Here is a 24,093-nt window from a genome sequence, read left to right on the forward strand (position 1 = left end):
TAGCAGAGTTGGTGAAGTTGAGTGGTGATGAGTTTGCTATTTGGATGAATAAAGCAAGTAAAAAGTGTGTTAGATAAAAATTCATTTCAATTCGCTAATCGGGCTAATATGAATCAGGTGAATCGAGTTCTGCTTTTGGAAACTGGGTTAAGAAGGGGTGCACCGTTCCTGGAGGTACTGCAATACCAGGTCAATGCGTGGAGTGGACATAGCAAGCTCTTTTTCCATCTCCCTGTTCTAAAAATCCATTTAATATATGGTCCCCAGATAGGGGACGTATCAGATATTAAACTGATAAGAACAGATACTACACTTGATCTTAGCCAAAAGGCCGAGAAGCGATAACCAGAATTGGTTTGGGCCTCGAGTGGCACCCTGGCCTATGCCGGACACATCTTAGGGAGAGAGAGCGAGAGGGAGACAAACCCACGCCTACACAAGACATTTTGTCACCCAAGCCAACCCTTGAAAAGGCTGCTTTGCAGAGCAAAAACAAGAAGAATGGTGCGTTTTGCAGCCGCCGCCCACTGCAATGAATCTGAATAACTCCTCCTTTAGGGCGCAAGCAACTCCCCTCCCCCTTGCAGTCTTTCCAATTCACGATACAAAAAGACGGACAGGACAGGTTGCCTGACTTTCCGTCACTGCCACCCTTTGCCATCCTTACCCGTAGAAAGCCCTTTCATCATCCCCAAACCCTAATCTTTTCCCTTTCCTTCCCAGCCCCCAAACCCTGCCCTCTGTACCTTTCTCACCACCCGCTTCCCTTCTCCTGTCATCCCCCTACCACCCGGGAAAAAAAGAGATTGCCCCCTCCTTCCACTAGCCCACCCTCCCACCCAAAGAACAACTTCTTCTGCGCAGCTTGTTTTCTAGGCAGCAGCGCTATTGTGATGTCATCGGGGGGCATTGTGACAAGCCGCCAGTGTTCCGTCTCTTCATGTTGTGCACTGTTCAAACCGAAAATACATCAACAGGCAGGCTACAGAAAAGCTTACTAACAAAGGTTAGAGAGGGGCTTTCTCAGAGGGCTTTTTACAGTTTGTCTATTCCCAATTAGCCGGTTTAGTATACTTAATGAAAGTACTAATTCTTTCATAGGCCGCCCATTCTTAGTATTTGACGTTCAGATAACAACAGGTAACTTTATTTGGAGTGGAAGCAGAGAGATAACACCAGATGCCAATTGTAGATCCTCTCACACCTGTGGTCACTGCAGCATCTGACTCCACTTTGTCCAAAAGGGATCTATTCCATTCAATTACACATGATCTAGATTAGACTGACAACAAGATACTGCACGGGACATAGCAGAGTTGGTGAAGTTGAGTGGTGATGAGTTTGCTATTTGGATGAATAAAGCAAGTAAAAAGTGTGTTAGATAAAAATTCATTTCAATTCGCTAATCGGGCTAATATGAATCAGGTGAATCGAGTTCTGCTTTTGGAAACTGGGTTAAGAAGGGGTGCACCGTTCCTGGAGGTACTGCAATACCAGGTCAATGCGTGGAGTGGACAGAGCAAGCTCTTTTTCCATCTCCCTGTTCTAAAAATCCATTTAATATATGGTCCCCAGATAGGGGACGTATCAGATATTAAACTGATAAGAACAGATACTACACTTGATCTTAGCCAAAAGGCCGAGAAGCGATAACCAGAATTGGTTTGGGCCTCGAGTGGCACCCTGGCCTATGCCGGACACATCTTAGGGAGAGAGAGCGAGAGGGAGACAAACCCACGCCTACACAAGACATTTTGTCACCCAAGCCAACCCTTGAAAAGGCTGCTTTGCAGAGCAAAAACAAGAAGAATGGTGCGTTTTGCAGCCGCCGCCCACTGCAATGAATCTGAATAACTCCTCCTTTAGGGCGCAAGCAACTCCCCTCCCCCTTGCAGTCTTTCCAATTCACGATACAAAAAGACGGACAGGACAGGTTGCCTGACTTTCCGTCACTGCCACCCTTTGCCATCCTTACCCGTAGAAAGCCCTTTCATCATCCCCAAACCCTAATCTTTTCCCTTTCCTTCCCAGCCCCCAAACCCTGCCCTCTGTACCTTTCTCACCACCCGCTTCCCTTCTCCTGTCATCCCCCTACCACCCGGGAAAAAAAGAGATTGCCCCCTCCTTCCACTAGCCCACCCTCCCACCCAAAGAACAACTTCTTCTGCGCAGCTTGTTTTCTAGGCAGCAGCGCTATTGTGATGTCATCGGGGGGCATTGTGACAAGCCGCCAGTGTTCCGTCTCTTCATGTTGTGCACTGTTCAAACCGAAAATACATCAACAGGCAGGCTACAGAAAAGCTTACTAACAAAGGTTAGAGAGGGGCTTTCTCAGAGGGCTTTTTACAGTTTGTCTATTCCCAATTAGCCGGTTTAGTATACTTAATGAAAGTACTAATTCTTTCATAGGCCGCCCATTCTTAGTATTTGACGTTCAGGTAACAACAGGTAACTTTATTTGGAGTGGAAGCAGAGAGATAACACCAGATGCCAATTGTAGATCCTCTCACACCTGTGGTCACTGCAGCATCTGACTCCACTTTGTCCAAAAGGGATCTATTCCATTCAATTACACATGATCTAGATTAGACTGACAACAAGATACTGCACGGGACATAGCAGAGTTGGTGAAGTTGAGTGGTGATGAGTTTGCTATTTGGATGAATAAAGCAAGTAAAAAGTGTGTTAGATAAAAATTCATTTCAATTCGCTAATCGGGCTAATATGAATCAGGTGAATCGAGTTCTGCTTTTGGAAACTGGGTTAAGAAGGGGTGCACCGTTCCTGGAGGTACTGCAATACCAGGTCAATGCGTGGAGTGGACAGAGCAAGCTCTTTTTCCATCTCCCTGTTCTAAAAATCCATTTAATATATGGTCCCCAGATAGGGGACGTATCAGATATTAAACTGATAAGAACAGATACTACACTTGATCTTAGCCAAAAGGCCGAGAAGCGATAACCAGAATTGGTTTGGGCCTCGAGTGGCACCCTGGCCTATGCCGGACACATCTTAGGGAGAGAGAGCGAGAGGGAGACAAACCCACGCCTACACAAGACATTTTGTCACCCAAGCCAACCCTTGAAAAGGCTGCTTTGCAGAGCAAAAACAAGAAGAATGGTGCGTTTTGCAGCCGCCGCCCACTGCAATGAATCTGAATAACTCCTCCTTTAGGGAGCAAGCAACTCCCCTCCCCCTTGCAGTCTTTCCAATTCACGATACAAAAAGACGGACAGGACAGGTTGCCTGACTTTCCGTCACTGCCACCCTTTGCCATCCTTACCCGTAGAAAGCCCTTTCATCATCCCCAAACCCTAATCTTTTCCCTTTCCTTCCCAGCCCCCAAACCCTGCCCTCTGTACCTTTCTCACCACCCGCTTCCCTTCTCCTGTCATCCCCCTACCACCCGGGAAAAAAAGAGATTGCCCCCTCCTTCCACTAGCCCACCCTCCCACCCAAAGAACAACTTCTTCTGCGCAGCTTGTTTTCTAGGCAGCAGCGCTATTGTGATGTCATCGGGGGGCATTGTGACAAGCCGCCAGTGTTCCGTCTCTTCATGTTGTGCACTGTTCAAACCGAAAATACATCAACAGGCAGGCTACAGAAAAGCTTACTAACAAAGGTTAGAGAGGGGCTTTCTCAGAGGGCTTTTTACAGTTTGTCTATTCCCAATTAGCCGGTTTAGTATACTTAATGAAAGTACTAATTCTTTCATAGGCCGCCCATTCTTAGTATTTGACGTTCAGGTAACAACAGGTAACTTTATTTGGAGTGGAAGCAGAGAGATAACACCAGATGCCAATTGTAGATCCTCTCACACCTGTGGTCACTGCAGCATCTGACTCCACTTTGTCCAAAAGGGATCTATTCCATTCAATTACACATGATCTAGATTAGACTGACAACAAGATACTGCACGGGACATAGCAGAGTTGGTGAAGTTGAGTGGTGATGAGTTTGCTATTTGGATGAATAAAGCAAGTAAAAAGTGTGTTAGATAAAAATTCATTTCAATTCGCTAATCGGGCTAATATGAATCAGGTGAATCGAGTTCTGCTTTTGGAAACTGGGTTAAGAAGGGGTGCACCGTTCCTGGAGGTACTGCAATACCAGGTCAATGCGTGGAGTGGACAGAGCAAGCTCTTTTTCCATCTCCCTGTTCTAAAAATCCATTTAATATATGGTCCCCAGATAGGGGACGTATCAGATATTAAACTGATAAGAACAGATACTACACTTGATCTTAGCCAAAAGGCCGAGAAGCGATAACCAGAATTGGTTTGGGCCTCGAGTGGCACCCTGGCCTATGCCGGACACATCTTAGGGAGAGAGAGCGAGAGGGAGACAAACCCACGCCTACACAAGACATTTTGTCACCCAAGCCAACCCTTGAAAAGGCTGCTTTGCAGAGCAAAAACAAGAAGAATGGTGCGTTTTGCAGCCGCCGCCCACTGCAATGAATCTGAATAACTCCTCCTTTAGGGCGCAAGCAACTCCCCTCCCCCTTGCAGTCTTTCCAATTCACGATACAAAAAGACGGACAGGACAGGTTGCCTGACTTTCCGTCACTGCCACCCTTTGCCATCCTTACCCGTAGAAAGCCCTTTCATCATCCCCAAACCCTAATCTTTTCCCTTTCCTTCCCAGCCCCCAAACCCTGCCCTCTGTACCTTTCTCACCACCCGCTTCCCTTCTCCTGTCATCCCCCTACCACCCGGGAAAAAAAGAGATTGCCCCCTCCTTCCACTAGCCCACCCTCCCACCCAAAGAACAACTTCTTCTGCGCAGCTTGTTTTCTAGGCAGCAGCGCTATTGTGATGTCATCGGGGGGCATTGTGACAAGCCGCCAGTGTTCCGTCTCTTCATGTTGTGCACTGTTCAAACCGAAAATACATCAACAGGCAGGCTACAGAAAAGCTTACTAACAAAGGTTAGAGAGGGGCTTTCTCAGAGGGCTTTTTACAGTTTGTCTATTCCCAATTAGCCGGTTTAGTATACTTAATGAAAGTACTAATTCTTTCATAGGCCGCCCATTCTTAGTATTTGACGTTCAGGTAACAACAGGTAACTTTATTTGGAGTGGAAGCAGAGAGATAACACCAGATGCCAATTGTAGATCCTCTCACACCTGTGGTCACTGCAGCATCTGACTCCACTTTGTCCAAAAGGGATCTATTCCATTCAATTACACATGATCTAGATTAGACTGACAACAAGATACTGCACGGGACATAGCAGAGTTGGTGAAGTTGAGTGGTGATGAGTTTGCTATTTGGATGAATAAAGCAAGTAAAAAGTGTGTTAGATAAAAATTCATTTCAATTCGCTAATCGGGCTAATATGAATCAGGTGAATCGAGTTCTGCTTTTGGAAACTGGGTTAAGAAGGGGTGCACCGTTCCTGGAGGTACTGCAATACCAGGTCAATGCGTGGAGTGGACAGAGCAAGCTCTTTTTCCATCTCCCTGTTCTAAAAATCCATTTAATATATGGTCCCCAGATAGGGGACGTATCAGATATTAAACTGATAAGAACAGATACTACACTTGATCTTAGCCAAAAGGCCGAGAAGCGATAACCAGAATTGGTTTGGGCCTCGAGTGGCACCCTGGCCTATGCCGGACACATCTTAGGGAGAGAGAGCGAGAGGGAGACAAACCCACGCCTACACAAGACATTTTGTCACCCAAGCCAACCCTTGAAAAGGCTGCTTTGCAGAGCAAAAACAAGAAGAATGGTGCGTTTTGCAGCCGCCGCCCACTGCAATGAATCTGAATAACTCCTCCTTTAGGGCGCAAGCAACTCCCCTCCCCCTTGCAGTCTTTCCAATTCACGATACAAAAAGACGGACAGGACAGGTTGCCTGACTTTCCGTCACTGCCACCCTTTGCCATCCTTACCCGTAGAAAGCCCTTTCATCATCCCCAAACCCTAATCTTTTCCCTTTCCTTCCCAGCCCCCAAACCCTGCCCTCTGTACCTTTCTCACCACCCGCTTCCCTTCTCCTGTCATCCCCCTACCACCCGGGAAAAAAAGAGATTGCCCCCTCCTTCCACTAGCCCACCCTCCCACCCAAAGAACAACTTCTTCTGCGCAGCTTGTTTTCTAGGCAGCAGCGCTATTGTGATGTCATCGGGGGGCATTGTGACAAGCCGCCAGTGTTCCGTCTCTTCATGTTGTGCACTGTTCAAACCGAAAATACATCAACAGGCAGGCTACAGAAAAGCTTACTAACAAAGGTTAGAGAGGGGCTTTCTCAGAGGGCTTTTTACAGTTTGTCTATTCCCAATTAGCCGGTTTAGTATACTTAATGAAAGTACTAATTCTTTCATAGGCCGCCCATTCTTAGTATTTGACGTTCAGGTAACAACAGGTAACTTTATTTGGAGTGGAAGCAGAGAGATAACACCAGATGCCAATTGTAGATCCTCTCACACCTGTGGTCACTGCAGCATCTGACTCCACTTTGTCCAAAAGGGATCTATTCCATTCAATTACACATGATCTAGATTAGACTGACAACAAGATACTGCACGGGACATAGCAGAGTTGGTGAAGTTGAGTGGTGATGAGTTTGCTATTTGGATGAATAAAGCAAGTAAAAAGTGTGTTAGATAAAAATTCATTTCAATTCGCTAATCGGGCTAATATGAATCAGGTGAATCGAGTTCTGCTTTTGGAAACTGGGTTAAGAAGGGGTGCACCGTTCCTGGAGGTACTGCAATACCAGGTCAATGCGTGGAGTGGACAGAGCAAGCTCTTTTTCCATCTCCCTGTTCTAAAAATCCATTTAATATATGGTCCCCAGATAGGGGACGTATCAGATATTAAACTGATAAGAACAGATACTACACTTGATCTTAGCCAAAAGGCCGAGAAGCGATAACCAGAATTGGTTTGGGCCTCGAGTGGCACCCTGGCCTATGCCGGACACATCTTAGGGAGAGAGAGCGAGAGGGAGACAAACCCACGCCTACACAAGACATTTTGTCACCCAAGCCAACCCTTGAAAAGGCTGCTTTGCAGAGCAAAAACAAGAAGAATGGTGCGTTTTGCAGCCGCCGCCCACTGCAATGAATCTGAATAACTCCTCCTTTAGGGCGCAAGCAACTCCCCTCCCCCTTGCAGTCTTTCCAATTCACGATACAAAAAGACGGACAGGACAGGTTGCCTGACTTTCCGTCACTGCCACCCTTTGCCATCCTTACCCGTAGAAAGCCCTTTCATCATCCCCAAACCCTAATCTTTTCCCTTTCCTTCCCAGCCCCCAAACCCTGCCCTCTGTACCTTTCTCACCACCCGCTTCCCTTCTCCTGTCATCCCCCTACCACCCGGGAAAAAAAGAGATTGCCCCCTCCTTCCACTAGCCCACCCTCCCACCCAAAGAACAACTTCTTCTGCGCAGCTTGTTTTCTAGGCAGCAGCGCTATTGTGATGTCATCGGGGGGCATTGTGACAAGCCGCCAGTGTTCCGTCTCTTCATGTTGTGCACTGTTCAAACCGAAAATACATCAACAGGCAGGCTACAGAAAAGCTTACTAACAAAGGTTAGAGAGGGGCTTTCTCAGAGGGCTTTTTACAGTTTGTCTATTCCCAATTAGCCGGTTTAGTATACTTAATGAAAGTACTAATTCTTTCATAGGCCGCCCATTCTTAGTATTTGACGTTCAGGTAACAACAGGTAACTTTATTTGGAGTGGAAGCAGAGAGATAACACCAGATGCCAATTGTAGATCCTCTCACACCTGTGGTCACTGCAGCATCTGACTCCACTTTGTCCAAAAGGGATCTATTCCATTCAATTACACATGATCTAGATTAGACTGACAACAAGATACTGCACGGGACATAGCAGAGTTGGTGAAGTTGAGTGGTGATGAGTTTGCTATTTGGATGAATAAAGCAAGTAAAAAGTGTGTTAGATAAAAATTCATTTCAATTCGCTAATCGGGCTAATATGAATCAGGTGAATCGAGTTCTGCTTTTGGAAACTGGGTTAAGAAGGGGTGCACCGTTCCTGGAGGTACTGCAATACCAGGTCAATGCGTGGAGTGGACAGAGCAAGCTCTTTTTCCATCTCCCTGTTCTAAAAATCCATTTAATATATGGTCCCCAGATAGGGGACGTATCAGATATTAAACTGATAAGAACAGATACTACACTTGATCTTAGCCAAAAGGCCGAGAAGCGATAACCAGAATTGGTTTGGGCCTCGAGTGGCACCCTGGCCTATGCCGGACACATCTTAGGGAGAGAGAGCGAGAGGGAGACAAACCCACGCCTACACAAGACATTTTGTCACCCAAGCCAACCCTTGAAAAGGCTGCTTTGCAGAGCAAAAACAAGAAGAATGGTGCGTTTTGCAGCCGCCGCCCACTGCAATGAATCTGAATAACTCCTCCTTTAGGGCGCAAGCAACTCCCCTCCCCCTTGCAGTCTTTCCAATTCACGATACAAAAAGACGGACAGGACAGGTTGCCTGACTTTCCGTCACTGCCACCCTTTGCCATCCTTACCCGTAGAAAGCCCTTTCATCATCCCCAAACCCTAATCTTTTCCCTTTCCTTCCCAGCCCCCAAACCCTGCCCTCTGTACCTTTCTCACCACCCGCTTCCCTTCTCCTGTCATCCCCCTACCACCCGGGAAAAAAAGAGATTGCCCCCTCCTTCCACTAGCCCACCCTCCCACCCAAAGAACAACTTCTTCTGCGCAGCTTGTTTTCTAGGCAGCAGCGCTATTGTGATGTCATCGGGGGGCATTGTGACAAGCCGCCAGTGTTCCGTCTCTTCATGTTGTGCACTGTTCAAACCGAAAATACATCAACAGGCAGGCTACAGAAAAGCTTACTAACAAAGGTTAGAGAGGGGCTTTCTCAGAGGGCTTTTTACAGTTTGTCTATTCCCAATTAGCCGGTTTAGTATACTTAATGAAAGTACTAATTCTTTCATAGGCCGCCCATTCTTAGTATTTGACGTTCAGGTAACAACAGGTAACTTTATTTGGAGTGGAAGCAGAGAGATAACACCAGATGCCAATTGTAGATCCTCTCACACCTGTGGTCACTGCAGCATCTGACTCCACTTTGTCCAAAAGGGATCTATTCCATTCAATTACACATGATCTAGATTAGACTGACAACAAGATACTGCACGGGACATAGCAGAGTTGGTGAAGTTGAGTGGTGATGAGTTTGCTATTTGGATGAATAAAGCAAGTAAAAAGTGTGTTAGATAAAAATTCATTTCAATTCGCTAATCGGGCTAATATGAATCAGGTGAATCGAGTTCTGCTTTTGGAAACTGGGTTAAGAAGGGGTGCACCGTTCCTGGAGGTACTGCAATACCAGGTCAATGCGTGGAGTGGACAGAGCAAGCTCTTTTTCCATCTCCCTGTTCTAAAAATCCATTTAATATATGGTCCCCAGATAGGGGACGTATCAGATATTAAACTGATAAGAACAGATACTACACTTGATCTTAGCCAAAAGGCCGAGAAGCGATAACCAGAATTGGTTTGGGCCTCGAGTGGCACCCTGGCCTATGCCGGACACATCTTAGGGAGAGAGAGCGAGAGGGAGACAAACCCACGCCTACACAAGACATTTTGTCACCCAAGCCAACCCTTGAAAAGGCTGCTTTGCAGAGCAAAAACAAGAAGAATGGTGCGTTTTGCAGCCGCCGCCCACTGCAATGAATCTGAATAACTCCTCCTTTAGGGCGCAAGCAACTCCCCTCCCCCTTGCAGTCTTTCCAATTCACGATACAAAAAGACGGACAGGACAGGTTGCCTGACTTTCCGTCACTGCCACCCTTTGCCATCCTTACCCGTAGAAAGCCCTTTCATCATCCCCAAACCCTAATCTTTTCCCTTTCCTTCCCAGCCCCCAAACCCTGCCCTCTGTACCTTTCTCACCACCCGCTTCCCTTCTCCTGTCATCCCCCTACCACCCGGGAAAAAAAGAGATTGCCCCCTCCTTCCACTAGCCCACCCTCCCACCCAAAGAACAACTTCTTCTGCGCAGCTTGTTTTCTAGGCAGCAGCGCTATTGTGATGTCATCGGGGGGCATTGTGACAAGCCGCCAGTGTTCCGTCTCTTCATGTTGTGCACTGTTCAAACCGAAAATACATCAACAGGCAGGCTACAGAAAAGCTTACTAACAAAGGTTAGAGAGGGGCTTTCTCAGAGGGCTTTTTACAGTTTGTCTATTCCCAATTAGCCGGTTTAGTATACTTAATGAAAGTACTAATTCTTTCATAGGCCGCCCATTCTTAGTATTTGACGTTCAGGTAACAACAGGTAACTTTATTTGGAGTGGAAGCAGAGAGATAACACCAGATGCCAATTGTAGATCCTCTCACACCTGTGGTCACTGCAGCATCTGACTCCACTTTGTCCAAAAGGGATCTATTCCATTCAATTACACATGATCTAGATTAGACTGACAACAAGATACTGCACGGGACATAGCAGAGTTGGTGAAGTTGAGTGGTGATGAGTTTGCTATTTGGATGAATAAAGCAAGTAAAAAGTGTGTTAGATAAAAATTCATTTCAATTCGCTAATCGGGCTAATATGAATCAGGTGAATCGAGTTCTGCTTTTGGAAACTGGGTTAAGAAGGGGTGCACCGTTCCTGGAGGTACTGCAATACCAGGTCAATGCGTGGAGTGGACAGAGCAAGCTCTTTTTCCATCTCCCTGTTCTAAAAATCCATTTAATATATGGTCCCCAGATAGGGGACGTATCAGATATTAAACTGATAAGAACAGATACTACACTTGATCTTAGCCAAAAGGCCGAGAAGCGATAACCAGAATTGGTTTGGGCCTCGAGTGGCACCCTGGCCTATGCCGGACACATCTTAGGGAGAGAGAGCGAGAGGGAGACAAACCCACGCCTACACAAGACATTTTGTCACCCAAGCCAACCCTTGAAAAGGCTGCTTTGCAGAGCAAAAACAAGAAGAATGGTGCGTTTTGCAGCCGCCGCCCACTGCAATGAATCTGAATAACTCCTCCTTTAGGGCGCAAGCAACTCCCCTCCCCCTTGCAGTCTTTCCAATTCACGATACAAAAAGACGGACAGGACAGGTTGCCTGACTTTCCGTCACTGCCACCCTTTGCCATCCTTACCCGTAGAAAGCCCTTTCATCATCCCCAAACCCTAATCTTTTCCCTTTCCTTCCCAGCCCCCAAACCCTGCCCTCTGTACCTTTCTCACCACCCGCTTCCCTTCTCCTGTCATCCCCCTACCACCCGGGAAAAAAAGAGATTGCCCCCTCCTTCCACTAGCCCACCCTCCCACCCAAAGAACAACTTCTTCTGCGCAGCTTGTTTTCTAGGCAGCAGCGCTATTGTGATGTCATCGGGGGGCATTGTGACAAGCCGCCAGTGTTCCGTCTCTTCATGTTGTGCACTGTTCAAACCGAAAATACATCAACAGGCAGGCTACAGAAAAGCTTACTAACAAAGGTTAGAGAGGGGCTTTCTCAGAGGGCTTTTTACAGTTTGTCTATTCCCAATTAGCCGGTTTAGTATACTTAATGAAAGTACTAATTCTTTCATAGGCCGCCCATTCTTAGTATTTGACGTTCAGGTAACAACAGGTAACTTTATTTGGAGTGGAAGCAGAGAGATAACACCAGATGCCAATTGTAGATCCTCTCACACCTGTGGTCACTGCAGCATCTGACTCCACTTTGTCCAAAAGGGATCTATTCCATTCAATTACACATGATCTAGATTAGACTGACAACAAGATACTGCACGGGACATAGCAGAGTTGGTGAAGTTGAGTGGTGATGAGTTTGCTATTTGGATGAATAAAGCAAGTAAAAAGTGTGTTAGATAAAAATTCATTTCAATTCGCTAATCGGGCTAATATGAATCAGGTGAATCGAGTTCTGCTTTTGGAAACTGGGTTAAGAAGGGGTGCACCGTTCCTGGAGGTACTGCAATACCAGGTCAATGCGTGGAGTGGACAGAGCAAGCTCTTTTTCCATCTCCCTGTTCTAAAAATCCATTTAATATATGGTCCCCAGATAGGGGACGTATCAGATATTAAACTGATAAGAACAGATACTACACTTGATCTTAGCCAAAAGGCCGAGAAGCGATAACCAGAATTGGTTTGGGCCTCGAGTGGCACCCTGGCCTATGCCGGACACATCTTAGGGAGAGAGAGCGAGAGGGAGACAAACCCACGCCTACACAAGACATTTTGTCACCCAAGCCAACCCTTGAAAAGGCTGCTTTGCAGAGCAAAAACAAGAAGAATGGTGCGTTTTGCAGCCGCCGCCCACTGCAATGAATCTGAATAACTCCTCCTTTAGGGCGCAAGCAACTCCCCTCCCCCTTGCAGTCTTTCCAATTCACGATACAAAAAGACGGACAGGACAGGTTGCCTGACTTTCCGTCACTGCCACCCTTTGCCATCCTTACCCGTAGAAAGCCCTTTCATCATCCCCAAACCCTAATCTTTTCCCTTTCCTTCCCAGCCCCCAAACCCTGCCCTCTGTACCTTTCTCACCACCCGCTTCCCTTCTCCTGTCATCCCCCTACCACCCGGGAAAAAAAGAGATTGCCCCCTCCTTCCACTAGCCCACCCTCCCACCCAAAGAACAACTTCTTCTGCGCAGCTTGTTTTCTAGGCAGCAGCGCTATTGTGATGTCATCGGGGGGCATTGTGACAAGCCGCCAGTGTTCCGTCTCTTCATGTTGTGCACTGTTCAAACCGAAAATACATCAACAGGCAGGCTACAGAAAAGCTTACTAACAAAGGTTAGAGAGGGGCTTTCTCAGAGGGCTTTTTACAGTTTGTCTATTCCCAATTAGCCGGTTTAGTATACTTAATGAAAGTACTAATTCTTTCATAGGCCGCCCATTCTTAGTATTTGACGTTCAGGTAACAACAGGTAACTTTATTTGGAGTGGAAGCAGAGAGATAACACCAGATGCCAATTGTAGATCCTCTCACACCTGTGGTCACTGCAGCATCTGACTCCACTTTGTCCAAAAGGGATCTATTCCATTCAATTACACATGATCTAGATTAGACTGACAACAAGATACTGCACGGGACATAGCAGAGTTGGTGAAGTTGAGTGGTGATGAGTTTGCTATTTGGATGAATAAAGCAAGTAAAAAGTGTGTTAGATAAAAATTCATTTCAATTCGCTAATCGGGCTAATATGAATCAGGTGAATCGAGTTCTGCTTTTGGAAACTGGGTTAAGAAGGGGTGCACCGTTCCTGGAGGTACTGCAATACCAGGTCAATGCGTGGAGTGGACAGAGCAAGCTCTTTTTCCATCTCCCTGTTCTAAAAATCCATTTAATATATGGTCCCCAGATAGGGGACGTATCAGATATTAAACTGATAAGAACAGATACTACACTTGATCTTAGCCAAAAGGCCGAGAAGCGATAACCAGAATTGGTTTGGGCCTCGAGTGGCACCCTGGCCTATGCCGGACACATCTTAGGGAGAGAGAGCGAGAGGGAGACAAACCCACGCCTACACAAGACATTTTGTCACCCAAGCCAACCCTTGAAAAGGCTGCTTTGCAGAGCAAAAACAAGAAGAATGGTGCGTTTTGCAGCCGCCGCCCACTGCAATGAATCTGAATAACTCCTCCTTTAGGGCGCAAGCAACTCCCCTCCCCCTTGCAGTCTTTCCAATTCACGATACAAAAAGACGGACAGGACAGGTTGCCTGACTTTCCGTCACTGCCACCCTTTGCCATCCTTACCCGTAGAAAGCCCTTTCATCATCCCCAAACCCTAATCTTTTCCCTTTCCTTCCCAGCCCCCAAACCCTGCCCTCTGTACCTTTCTCACCACCCGCTTCCCTTCTCCTGTCATCCCCCTACCACCCGGGAAAAAAAGAGATTGCCCCCTCCTTCCACTAGCCCACCCTCCCACCCAAAGAACAACTTCTTCTGCGCAGCTTGTTTTCTAGGCAGCAGCGCTATTGTGATGTCATCGGGGGGCATTGTGACAAGCCGCCAGTGTTCCGTCTCTTCATGTTGTGCACTGTTCAAACCGAAAATACATCAACAGGCAGGCTACAGAAAAGCTTACTAACAAAGGTTAGAGAGGGGCTTTCTCAGAGGGCTTTTTACAGTTTGTCTATTCCCAATTAGCCGGTTTAGTATACTTAATGAAAGTACTAATTCTTTCATAGGCCGCCCATTCTTAGTATTTGACGTTCAGGTAACAACAGGTAACTTTATTTGGAGTGGAAGCAGAGAGATAACACCAGATGCCAATTGTAGATCCTCTCACACCTGTGGTCACTGCAGCATCTGACTCCACTTTGTCCAAAAGGGATCTATTCCATTCAATTACACATGATCTAGATTAGACTGACAACAAGATACTGCACGGGACATAGCAGAGTTGGTGAAGTTGAGTGGTGATGAGTTTGCTATTTGGATGAATAAAGCAAGTAAAAAGTGTGTTAGATAAAAATTCATTTCAATTCGCTAATCGGGCTAATATGAATCAGGTGAATCGAGTTCTGCTTTTGGAAACTGGGTTAAGAAGGGGTGCACCGTTCCTGGAGGTACTGCAATACCAGGTCAATGCGTGGAGTGGACAGAGCAAGCTCTTTTTCCATCTCCCTGTTCTAAAAATCCATTTAATATATGGTCCCCAGATAGGGGACGTATCAGATATTAAACTGATAAGAACAGATACTACACTTGATCTTAGCCAAAAGGCCGAGAAGCGATAACCAGAATTGGTTTGGGCCTCGAGTGGCACCCTGGCCTATGCCGGACACATCTTAGGGAGAGAGAGCGAGAGGGAGACAAACCCACGCCTACACAAGACATTTTGTCACCCAAGCCAACCCTTGAAAAGGCTGCTTTGCAGAGCAAAAACAAGAAGAATGGTGCGTTTTGCAGCCGCCGCCCACTGCAATGAATCTGAATAACTCCTCCTTTAGGGCGCAAGCAACTCCCCTCCCCCTTGCAGTCTTTCCAATTCACGATACAAAAAGACGGACAGGACAGGTTGCCTGACTTTCCGTCACTGCCACCCTTTGCCATCCTTACCCGTAGAAAGCCCTTTCATCATCCCCAAACCCTAATCTTTTCCCTTTCCTTCCCAGCCCCCAAACCCTGCCCTCTGTACCTTTCTCACCACCCGCTTCCCTTCTCCTGTCATCCCCCTACCACCCGGGAAAAAAAGAGATTGCCCCCTCCTTCCACTAGCCCACCCTCCCACCCAAAGAACAACTTCTTCTGCGCAGCTTGTTTTCTAGGCAGCAGCGCTATTGTGATGTCATCGGGGGGCATTGTGACAAGCCGCCAGTGTTCCGTCTCTTCATGTTGTGCACTGTTCAAACCGAAAATACATCAACAGGCAGGCTACAGAAAAGCTTACTAACAAAGGTTAGAGAGGGGCTTTCTCAGAGGGCTTTTTACAGTTTGTCTATTCCCAATTAGCCGGTTTAGTATACTTAATGAAAGTACTAATTCTTTCATAGGCCGCCCATTCTTAGTATTTGACGTTCAGGTAACAACAGGTAACTTTATTTGGAGTGGAAGCAGAGAGATAACACCAGATGCCAATTGTAGATCCTCTCACACCTGTGGTCACTGCAGCATCTGACTCCACTTTGTCCAAAAGGGATCTATTCCATTCAATTACACATGATCTAGATTAGACTGACAACAAGATACTGCACGGGACATAGCAGAGTTGGTGAAGTTGAGTGGTGATGAGTTTGCTATTTGGATGAATAAAGCAAGTAAAAAGTGTGTTAGATAAAAATTCATTTCAATTCGCTAATCGGGCTAATATGAATCAGGTGAATCGAGTTCTGCTTTTGGAAACTGGGTTAAGAAGGGGTGCACCGTTCCTGGAGGTACTGCAATACCAGGTCAATGCGTGGAGTGGACAGAGCAAGCTCTTTTTCCATCTCCCTGTTCTAAAAATCCATTTAATATATGGTCCCCAGATAGGGGACGTATCAGATATTAAACTGATAAGAACAGATACTACACTTGATCTTAGCCAAAAGGCCGAGAAGCGATAACCAGAATTGGTTTGGGCCTCGAGTGGCACCCTGGCCTATGCCGGACACATCTTAGGGAGAGAGAGCGAGAGGGAGACAAACCCACGCCTACACAAGACATTTTGTCACCCAAGCCAACCCTTGAAAAGGCTGCTTTGCAGAGCAAAAACAAGAAGAATGGTGCGTTTTGCAGCCGCCGCCCACTGCAATGAATCTGAATAACTCCTCCTTTAGGGCGCAAGCAACTCCCCTCCCCCTTGCAGTCTTTCCAATTCACGATACAAAAAGACGGACAGGACAGGTTGCCTGACTTTCCGTCACTGCCACCCTTTGCCATCCTTACCCGTAGAAAGCCCTTTCATCATCCCCAAACCCTAATCTTTTCCCTTTCCTTCCCAGCCCCCAAACCCTGCCCTCTGTACCTTTCTCACCACCCGCTTCCCTTCTCCTGTCATCCCCCTACCACCCGGGAAAAAAAGAGATTGCCCCCTCCTTCCACTAGCCCACCCTCCCACCCAAAGAACAACTTCTTCTGCGCAGCTTGTTTTCTAGGCAGCAGCGCTATTGTGATGTCATCGGGGGGCATTGTGACAAGCCGCCAGTGTTCCGTCTCTTCATGTTGTGCACTGTTCAAACCGAAAATACATCAACAGGCAGGCTACAGAAAAGCTTACTAACAAAGGTTAGAGAGGGGCTTTCTCAGAGGGCTTTTTACAGTTTGTCTATTCCCAATTAGCCGGTTTAGTATACTTAATGAAAGTACTAATTCTTTCATAGGCCGCCCATTCTTAGTATTTGACGTTCAGGTAACAACAGGTAACTTTATTTGGAGTGGAAGCAGAGAGATAACACCAGATGCCAATTGTAGATCCTCTCACACCTGTGGTCACTGCAGCATCTGACTCCACTTTGTCCAAAAGGGATCTATTCCATTCAATTACACATGATCTAGATTAGACTGACAACAAGATACTGCACGGGACATAGCAGAGTTGGTGAAGTTGAGTGGTGATGAGTTTGCTATTTGGATGAATAAAGCAAGTAAAAAGTGTGTTAGATAAAAATTCATTTCAATTCGCTAATCGGGCTAATATGAATCAGGTGAATCGAGTTCTGCTTTTGGAAACTGGGTTAAGAAGGGGTGCACCGTTCCTGGAGGTACTGCAATACCAGGTCAATGCGTGGAGTGGACAGAGCAAGCTCTTTTTCCATCTCCCTGTTCTAAAAATCCATTTAATATATGGTCCCCAGATAGGGGACGTATCAGATATTAAACTGATAAGAACAGATACTACACTTGATCTTAGCCAAAAGGCCGAGAAGCGATAACCAGAATTGGTTTGGGCCTCGAGTGGCACCCTGGCCTATGCCGGACACATCTTAGGGAGAGAGAGCGAGAGGGAGACAAACCCACGCCTACACAAGACATTTTGTCACCCAAGCCAACCCTTGAAAAGGCTGCTTTGCAGAGCAAAAACAAGAAGAATGGTGCGTTTTGCAGCCGCCGCCCACTGCAATGAATCTGAATAACTCCTCCTTTAGGGCGCAAGCAACTCCCCTCCCCCTTGCAGTCTTTCCAATTCACGATACAAAAAGACGGACAGGACAGGTTGCCTGACTTTCCGTCACTGCCACCCTTTGCCATCCTTACCCGTAGAAAGCCCTTTCATCATCCCCAAACCCTAATCTTTTCCCTTTCCTTCCCAGCCCCCAAACCCTGCCCTCTGTACCTTTCTCACCACCCGCTTCCCTTCTCCTGTCATCCCCCTACCACCCGGGAAAAAAAGAGATTGCCCCCTCCTTCCACTAGCCCACCCTCCCACCCAAAGAACAACTTCTTCTGCGCAGCTTGTTTTCTAGGCAGCAGCGCTATTGTGATGTCATCGGGGGGCATTGTGACAAGCCGCCAGTGTTCCGTCTCTTCATGTTGTGCACTGTTCAAACCGAAAATACATCAACAGGCAGGCTACAGAAAAGCTTACTAACAAAGGTTAGAGAGGGGCTTTCTCAGAGGGCTTTTTACAGTTTGTCTATTCCCAATTAGCCGGTTTAGTATACTTAATGAAAGTACTAATTCTTTCATAGGCCGCCCATTCTTAGTATTTGACGTTCAGGTAACAACAGGTAACTTTATTTGGAGTGGAAGCAGAGAGATAACACCAGATGCCAATTGTAGATCCTCTCACACCTGTGGTCACTGCAGCATCTGACTCCACTTTGTCCAAAAGGGATCTATTCCATTCAATTACACATGATCTAGATAAGACTGACAACAAGATACTGCACGGGACATAGCAGAGTTGGTGAAGTTGAGTGGTGATGAGTTTGCTATTTGGATGAATAAAGCAAGTAAAAAGTGTGTTAGATAAAAATTCATTTCAATTCGCTAATCGGGCTAATATGAATCAGGTGAATCGAGTTCTGCTTTTGGAAACTGGGTTAAGAAGGGGTGCACCGTTCCTGGAGGTACTGCAATACCAGGTCAATGCGTGGAGTGGACAGAGCAAGCTCTTTTTCCATCTCCCTGTTCTAAAAATCCATTTAATATATGGTCCCCAGATAGGGGACGTATCAGATATTAAACTGATAAGAACAGATACTACACTTGATCTTAGCCAAAAGGCCGAGAAGCGATAACCAGAATTGGTTTGGGCCTCGAGTGGCACCCTGGCCTATGCCGGACACATCTTAGGGAGAGAGAGCGAGAGGGAGACAAACCCACGCCTACACAAGACATTTTGTCACCCAAGCCAACCCTTGAAAAGGCTGCTTTGCAGAGCAAAAACAAGAAGAATGGTGCGTTTTGCAGCCGCCGCCCACTGCAATGAATCTGAATAACTCCTCCTTTAGGGCGCAAGCAACTCCCCTCCCCCTTGCAGTCTTTCCAATTCACGATACAAAAAGACGGACAGGACAGGTTGCCTGACTTTCCGTCACTGCCACCCTTTGCCATCCTTACCCGTAGAAAGCCCTTTCATCATCCCCAAACCCTAATCTTTTCCCTTTCCTTCCCAGCCCCCAAACCCTGCCCTCTGTACCTTTCTCACCACCCGCTTCCCTTCTCCTGTCATCCCCCTACCACCCGGGAAAAAAAGAGATTGCCCCCTCCTTCCACTAGCCCACCCTCCCACCCAAAGAACAACTTCTTCTGCGCAGCTTGTTTTCTAGGCAGCAGCGCTATTGTGATGTCATCGGGGGGCATTGTGACAAGCCGCCAGTGTTCCGTCTCTTCATGTTGTGCACTGTTCAAACCGAAAATACATCAACAGGCAGGCTACAGAAAAGCTTACTAACAAAGGTTAGAGAGGGGCTTTCTCAGAGGGCTTTTTACAGTTTGTCTATTCCCAATTAGCCGGTTTAGTATACTTAATGAAAGTACTAATTCTTTCATAGGCCGCCCATTCTTAGTATTTGACGTTCAGGTAACAACAGGTAACTTTATTTGGAGTGGAAGCAGAGAGATAACACCAGATGCCAATTGTAGATCCTCTCACACCTGTGGTCACTGCAGCATCTGACTCCACTTTGTCCAAAAGGGATCTATTCCATTCAATTACACATGATCTAGATTAGACTGACAACAAGATACTGCACGGGACATAGCAGAGTTGGTGAAGTTGAGTGGTGATGAGTTTGCTATTTGGATGAATAAAGCAAGTAAAAAGTGTGTTAGATAAAAATTCATTTCAATTCGCTAATCGGGCTAATATGAATCAGGTGAATCGAGTTCTGCTTTTGGAAACTGGGTTAAGAAGGGGTGCACCGTTCCTGGAGGTACTGCAATACCAGGTCAATGCGTGGAGTGGACAGAGCAAGCTCTTTTTCCATCTCCCTGTTCTAAAAATCCATTTAATATATGGTCCCCAGATAGGGGACGTATCAGATATTAAACTGATAAGAACAGATACTACACTTGATCTTAGCCAAAAGGCCGAGAAGCGATAACCAGAATTGGTTTGGGCCTCGAGTGGCACCCTGGCCTATGCCGGACACATCTTAGGGAGAGAGAGCGAGAGGGAGACAAACCCACGCCTACACAAGACATTTTGTCACCCAAGCCAACCCTTGAAAAGGCTGCTTTGCAGAGCAAAAACAAGAAGAATGGTGCGTTTTGCAGCCGCCCACTGCAATGAATCTGAATAACTCCTCCTTTAGGGCGCAAGCAACTCCCCTCCCCCTTGCAGTCTTTCCAATTCACGATACAAAAAGACGGACAGGACAGGTTGCCTGACTTTCCGTCACTGCCACCCTTTGCCATCCTTACCCGTAGAAAGCCCTTTCATCATCCCCAAACCCTAATCTTTTCCCTTTCCTTCCCAGCCCCCAAACCCTGCCCTCTGTACCTTTCTCACCACCCGCTTCCCTTCTCCTGTCATCCCCCTACCACCCGGGAAAAAAAGAGATTGCCCCCTCCTTCCACTAGCCCACCCTCCCACCCAAAGAACAACTTCTTCTGCGCAGCTTGTTTTCTAGGCAGCAGCGCTATTGTGATGTCATCGGGGGGCATTGTGACAAGCCGCCAGTGTTCCGTCTCTTCATGTTGTGCACTGTTCAAACCGAAAATACATCAACAGGCAGGCTACAGAAAAGCTTACTAACAAAGGTTAGAGAGGGGCTTTCTCAGAGGGCTTTTTACAGTTTGTCTATTCCCAATTAGCCGGTTTAGTATACTTAATGAAAGTACTAATTCTTTCATAGGCCGCCCATTCTTAGTATTTGACGTTCAGGTAACAACAGGTAACTTTATTTGGAGTGGAAGCAGAGAGATAACACCAGATGCCAATTGTAGATCCTCTCACACCTGTGGTCACTGCAGCATCTGACTCCACTTTGTCCAAAAGGGATCTATTCCATTCAATTACACATGATCTAGATTAGACTGACAACAAGATACTGCACGGGACATAGCAGAGTTGGTGAAGTTGAGTGGTGATGAGTTTGCTATTTGGATGAATAAAGCAAGTAAAAAGTGTGTTAGATAAAAATTCATTTCAATTCGCTAATCGGGCTAATATGAATCAGGTGAATCGAGTTCTGCTTTTGGAAACTGGGTTAAGAAGGGGTGCACCGTTCCTGGAGGTACTGCAATACCAGGTCAATGCGTGGAGTGGACAGAGCAAGCTCTTTTTCCATCTCCCTGTTCTAAAAATCCATTTAATATATGGTCCCCAGATAGGGGACGTATCAGATATTAAACTGATAAGAACAGATACTACACTTGATCTTAGCCAAAAGGCCGAGAAGCGATAACCAGAATTGGTTTGGGCCTCGAGTGGCACCCTGGCCTATGCCGGACACATCTTAGGGAGAGAGAGCGAGAGGGAGACAAACCCACGCCTACACAAGACATTTTGTCACCCAAGCCAACCCTTGAAAAGGCTGCTTTGCAGAGCAAAAACAAGAAGAATGGTGCGTTTTGCAGCCGCCGCCCACTGCAATGAATCTGAATAACTCCTCCTTTAGGGCGCAAGCAACTCCCCTCCCCCTTGCAGTCTTTCCAATTCACGATACAAAAAGACGGACAGGACAGGTTGCCTGACTTTCCGTCACTGCCACCCTTTGCCATCCTTACCCGTAGAAAGCCCTTTCATCATCCCCAAACCCTAATCTTTTCCCTTTCCTTCCCAGCCCCCAAACCCTGCCCTCTGTACCTTTCTCACCACCCGCTTCCCTTCTCCTGTCATCCCCCTACCACCCGGGAAAAAAAGAGATTGCCCCCTCCTTCCACTAGCCCACCCTCCCACCCAAAGAACAACTTCTTCTGCGCAGCTTGTTTTCTAGGCAGCAGCGCTATTGTGATGTCATCGGGGGGCATTGTGACAAGCCGCCAGTGTTCCGTCTCTTCATGTTGTGCACTGTTCAAACCGAAAATACATCAACAGGCAGGCTACAGAAAAGCTTACTAACAAAGGTTAGAGAGGGGCTTTCTCAGAGGGCTTTTTACAGTTTGTCTATTCCCAATTAGCCGGTTTAGTATACTTAATGAAAGTACTAATTCTTTCATAGGCCGCCCATTCTTAGTATTTGACGTTCAGGTAACAACAGGTAACTTTATTTGGAGTGGAAGCAGAGAGATAACACCAGATGCCAATTGTAGATCCTCTCACACCTGTGGTCACTGCAGCATCTGACTCCACTTTGTCCAAAAGGGATCTATTCCATTCAATTACACATGATCTAGATTAGACTGACAACAAGATACTGCACGGGACATAGCAGAGTTGGTGAAGTTGAGTGGTGATGAGTTTGCTATTTGGATGAATAAAGCAAGTAAAAAGTGTGTTAGATAAAAATTCATTTCAATTCGCTAATCGGGCTAATATGAATCAGGTGAATCGAGTTCTGCTTTTGGAAACTGGGTTAAGAAGGGGTGCACCGTTCCTGGAGGTACTGCAATACCAGGTCAATGCGTGGAGTGGACAGAGCAAGCTCTTTTTCCATCTCCCTGTTCTAAAAATCCATTTAATATATGGTCCCCAGATAGGGGACGTATCAGATATTAAACTGATAAGAACAGATACTACACTTGATCTTAGCCAAAAGGCCGAGAAGCGATAACCAGAATTGGTTTGGGCCTCGAGTGGCACCCTGGCCTATGCCGGACACATCTTAGGGAGAGAGAGCGAGAGGGAGACAAACCCACGCCTACACAAGACATTTTGTCACCCAAGCCAACCCTTGAAAAGGCTGCTTTGCAGAGCAAAAACAAGAAGAATGGTGCGTTTTGCAGCCGCCGCCCACTGCAATGAATCTGAATAACTCCTCCTTTAGGGCGCAAGCAACTCCCCTCCCCCTTGCAGTCTTTCCAATTCACGATACAAAAAGACGGACAGGACAGGTTGCCTGACTTTCCGTCACTGCCACCCTTTGCCATCCTTACCCGTAGAAAGCCCTTTCATCATCCCCAAACCCTAATCTTTTCCCTTTCCTTCCCAGCCCCCAAACCCTGCCCTCTGTACCTTTCTCACCACCCGCTTCCCTTCTCCTGTCATCCCCCTACCACCCGGGAAAAAAAGAGATTGCCCCCTCCTTCCACTAGCCCACCCTCCCACCCAAAGAACAACTTCTTCTGCGCAGCTTGTTTTCTAGGCAGCAGCGCTATTGTGATGTCATCGGGGGGCATTGTGACAAGCCGCCAGTGTTCCGTCTCTTCATGTTGTGCACTGTTCAAACCGAAAATACATCAACAGGCAGGCTACAGAAAAGCTTACTAACAAAGGTTAGAGAGGGGCTTTCTCAGAGGGCTTTTTACAGTTTGTCTATTCCCAATTAGCCGGTTTAGTATACTTAATGAAAGTACTAATTCTTTCATAGGCCGCCCATTCTTAGTATTTGACGTTCAGGTAACAACAGGTAACTTTATTTGGAGTGGAAGCAGAGAGATAACACCAGATGCCAATTGTAGATCCTCTCACACCTGTGGTCACTGCAGCATCTGACTCCACTTTGTCCAAAAGGGATCTATTCCATTCAATTACACATGATCTAGATTAGACTGACAACAAGATACTGCACGGGACATAGCAGAGTTGGTGAAGTTGAGTGGTGATGAGTTTGCTATTTGGATGAATAAAGCAAGTAAAAAGTGTGTTAGATAAAAATTCATTTCAATTCGCTAATCGGGCTAATATGAATCAGGTGAATCGAGTTCTGCTTTTGGAAACTGGGTTAAGAAGGGGTGCACCGTTCCTGGAGGTACTGCAATACCAGGTCAATGCGTGGAGTGGACAGAGCAAGCTCTTTTTCCATCTCCCTGTTCTAAAAATCCATTTAATATATGGTCCCCAGATAGGGGACGTATCAGATATTAAACTGATAAGAACAGATACTACACTTGATCTTAGCCAAAAGGCCGAGAAGCGATAACCAGAATTGGTTTGGGCCTCGAGTGGCACCCTGGCCTATGCCGGACACATCTTAGGGAGAGAGAGCGAGAGGGAGACAAACCCACGCCTACACAAGACATTTTGTCACCCAAGCCAACCCTTGAAAAGGCTGCTTTGCAGAGCAAAAACAAGAAGAATGGTGCGTTTTGCAGCCGCCGCCCACTGCAATGAATCTGAATAACTCCTC

General features: G+C 46.7%; 19 non-coding genes across 19 annotated transcripts; all 19 read right to left on the bottom strand.

Moving 5' to 3' along the window:
• Window positions 1–152: 152 nt before the first annotated feature.
• LOC142287984 (U2 spliceosomal RNA) lies at window positions 153–343 on the bottom strand. Its single transcript, XR_012748856.1, has one exon. It is a non-coding gene; the product is annotated as a U2 spliceosomal RNA (small nuclear RNA).
• Window positions 344–1,460: 1,117 nt separating this feature from the next.
• On the bottom strand, window positions 1,461–1,651 carry LOC142288017 (U2 spliceosomal RNA). Its single transcript, XR_012748886.1, has one exon. It is a non-coding gene; the product is annotated as a U2 spliceosomal RNA (small nuclear RNA).
• Window positions 1,652–2,768: 1,117 nt separating this feature from the next.
• Window positions 2,769–2,959, bottom strand: LOC142288018 (U2 spliceosomal RNA). Its single transcript, XR_012748887.1, has one exon. It is a non-coding gene; the product is annotated as a U2 spliceosomal RNA (small nuclear RNA).
• Window positions 2,960–4,076: 1,117 nt separating this feature from the next.
• LOC142288019 (U2 spliceosomal RNA) lies at window positions 4,077–4,267 on the bottom strand. Its single transcript, XR_012748888.1, has one exon. It is a non-coding gene; the product is annotated as a U2 spliceosomal RNA (small nuclear RNA).
• Window positions 4,268–5,384: 1,117 nt separating this feature from the next.
• LOC142288020 (U2 spliceosomal RNA) lies at window positions 5,385–5,575 on the bottom strand. Its single transcript, XR_012748889.1, has one exon. It is a non-coding gene; the product is annotated as a U2 spliceosomal RNA (small nuclear RNA).
• Window positions 5,576–6,692: 1,117 nt separating this feature from the next.
• LOC142288021 (U2 spliceosomal RNA) lies at window positions 6,693–6,883 on the bottom strand. The gene has a single exon (XR_012748890.1). It is a non-coding gene; the product is annotated as a U2 spliceosomal RNA (small nuclear RNA).
• A 1,117-nt stretch (window positions 6,884–8,000) lies between these two features.
• Window positions 8,001–8,191, bottom strand: LOC142288022 (U2 spliceosomal RNA). The gene has a single exon (XR_012748891.1). It is a non-coding gene; the product is annotated as a U2 spliceosomal RNA (small nuclear RNA).
• Window positions 8,192–9,308: 1,117 nt separating this feature from the next.
• Window positions 9,309–9,499, bottom strand: LOC142288023 (U2 spliceosomal RNA). Its single transcript, XR_012748892.1, has one exon. It is a non-coding gene; the product is annotated as a U2 spliceosomal RNA (small nuclear RNA).
• A 1,117-nt stretch (window positions 9,500–10,616) lies between these two features.
• Window positions 10,617–10,807, bottom strand: LOC142288024 (U2 spliceosomal RNA). The gene has a single exon (XR_012748893.1). It is a non-coding gene; the product is annotated as a U2 spliceosomal RNA (small nuclear RNA).
• A 1,117-nt stretch (window positions 10,808–11,924) lies between these two features.
• LOC142288025 (U2 spliceosomal RNA) lies at window positions 11,925–12,115 on the bottom strand. Its single transcript, XR_012748894.1, has one exon. It is a non-coding gene; the product is annotated as a U2 spliceosomal RNA (small nuclear RNA).
• Window positions 12,116–13,232: 1,117 nt separating this feature from the next.
• LOC142288027 (U2 spliceosomal RNA) lies at window positions 13,233–13,423 on the bottom strand. Its single transcript, XR_012748896.1, has one exon. It is a non-coding gene; the product is annotated as a U2 spliceosomal RNA (small nuclear RNA).
• Window positions 13,424–14,540: 1,117 nt separating this feature from the next.
• LOC142288028 (U2 spliceosomal RNA) lies at window positions 14,541–14,731 on the bottom strand. Its single transcript, XR_012748897.1, has one exon. It is a non-coding gene; the product is annotated as a U2 spliceosomal RNA (small nuclear RNA).
• A 1,117-nt stretch (window positions 14,732–15,848) lies between these two features.
• Window positions 15,849–16,039, bottom strand: LOC142288029 (U2 spliceosomal RNA). The gene has a single exon (XR_012748898.1). It is a non-coding gene; the product is annotated as a U2 spliceosomal RNA (small nuclear RNA).
• A 1,117-nt stretch (window positions 16,040–17,156) lies between these two features.
• LOC142288030 (U2 spliceosomal RNA) lies at window positions 17,157–17,347 on the bottom strand. The gene has a single exon (XR_012748899.1). It is a non-coding gene; the product is annotated as a U2 spliceosomal RNA (small nuclear RNA).
• A 1,117-nt stretch (window positions 17,348–18,464) lies between these two features.
• On the bottom strand, window positions 18,465–18,655 carry LOC142288031 (U2 spliceosomal RNA). Its single transcript, XR_012748900.1, has one exon. It is a non-coding gene; the product is annotated as a U2 spliceosomal RNA (small nuclear RNA).
• A 1,117-nt stretch (window positions 18,656–19,772) lies between these two features.
• On the bottom strand, window positions 19,773–19,963 carry LOC142288032 (U2 spliceosomal RNA). Its single transcript, XR_012748901.1, has one exon. It is a non-coding gene; the product is annotated as a U2 spliceosomal RNA (small nuclear RNA).
• A 1,114-nt stretch (window positions 19,964–21,077) lies between these two features.
• LOC142288033 (U2 spliceosomal RNA) lies at window positions 21,078–21,268 on the bottom strand. The gene has a single exon (XR_012748902.1). It is a non-coding gene; the product is annotated as a U2 spliceosomal RNA (small nuclear RNA).
• A 1,117-nt stretch (window positions 21,269–22,385) lies between these two features.
• Window positions 22,386–22,576, bottom strand: LOC142288034 (U2 spliceosomal RNA). Its single transcript, XR_012748903.1, has one exon. It is a non-coding gene; the product is annotated as a U2 spliceosomal RNA (small nuclear RNA).
• A 1,117-nt stretch (window positions 22,577–23,693) lies between these two features.
• LOC142288035 (U2 spliceosomal RNA) lies at window positions 23,694–23,884 on the bottom strand. The gene has a single exon (XR_012748904.1). It is a non-coding gene; the product is annotated as a U2 spliceosomal RNA (small nuclear RNA).
• Window positions 23,885–24,093: the final 209 nt, after the last annotated feature.

This window comes from Anomaloglossus baeobatrachus, unplaced genomic scaffold (assembly GCF_048569485.1).
Source record: "Anomaloglossus baeobatrachus isolate aAnoBae1 unplaced genomic scaffold, aAnoBae1.hap1 Scaffold_771, whole genome shotgun sequence".
Lineage (NCBI taxonomy): Eukaryota > Metazoa > Chordata > Amphibia > Anura > Aromobatidae > Anomaloglossus > Anomaloglossus baeobatrachus.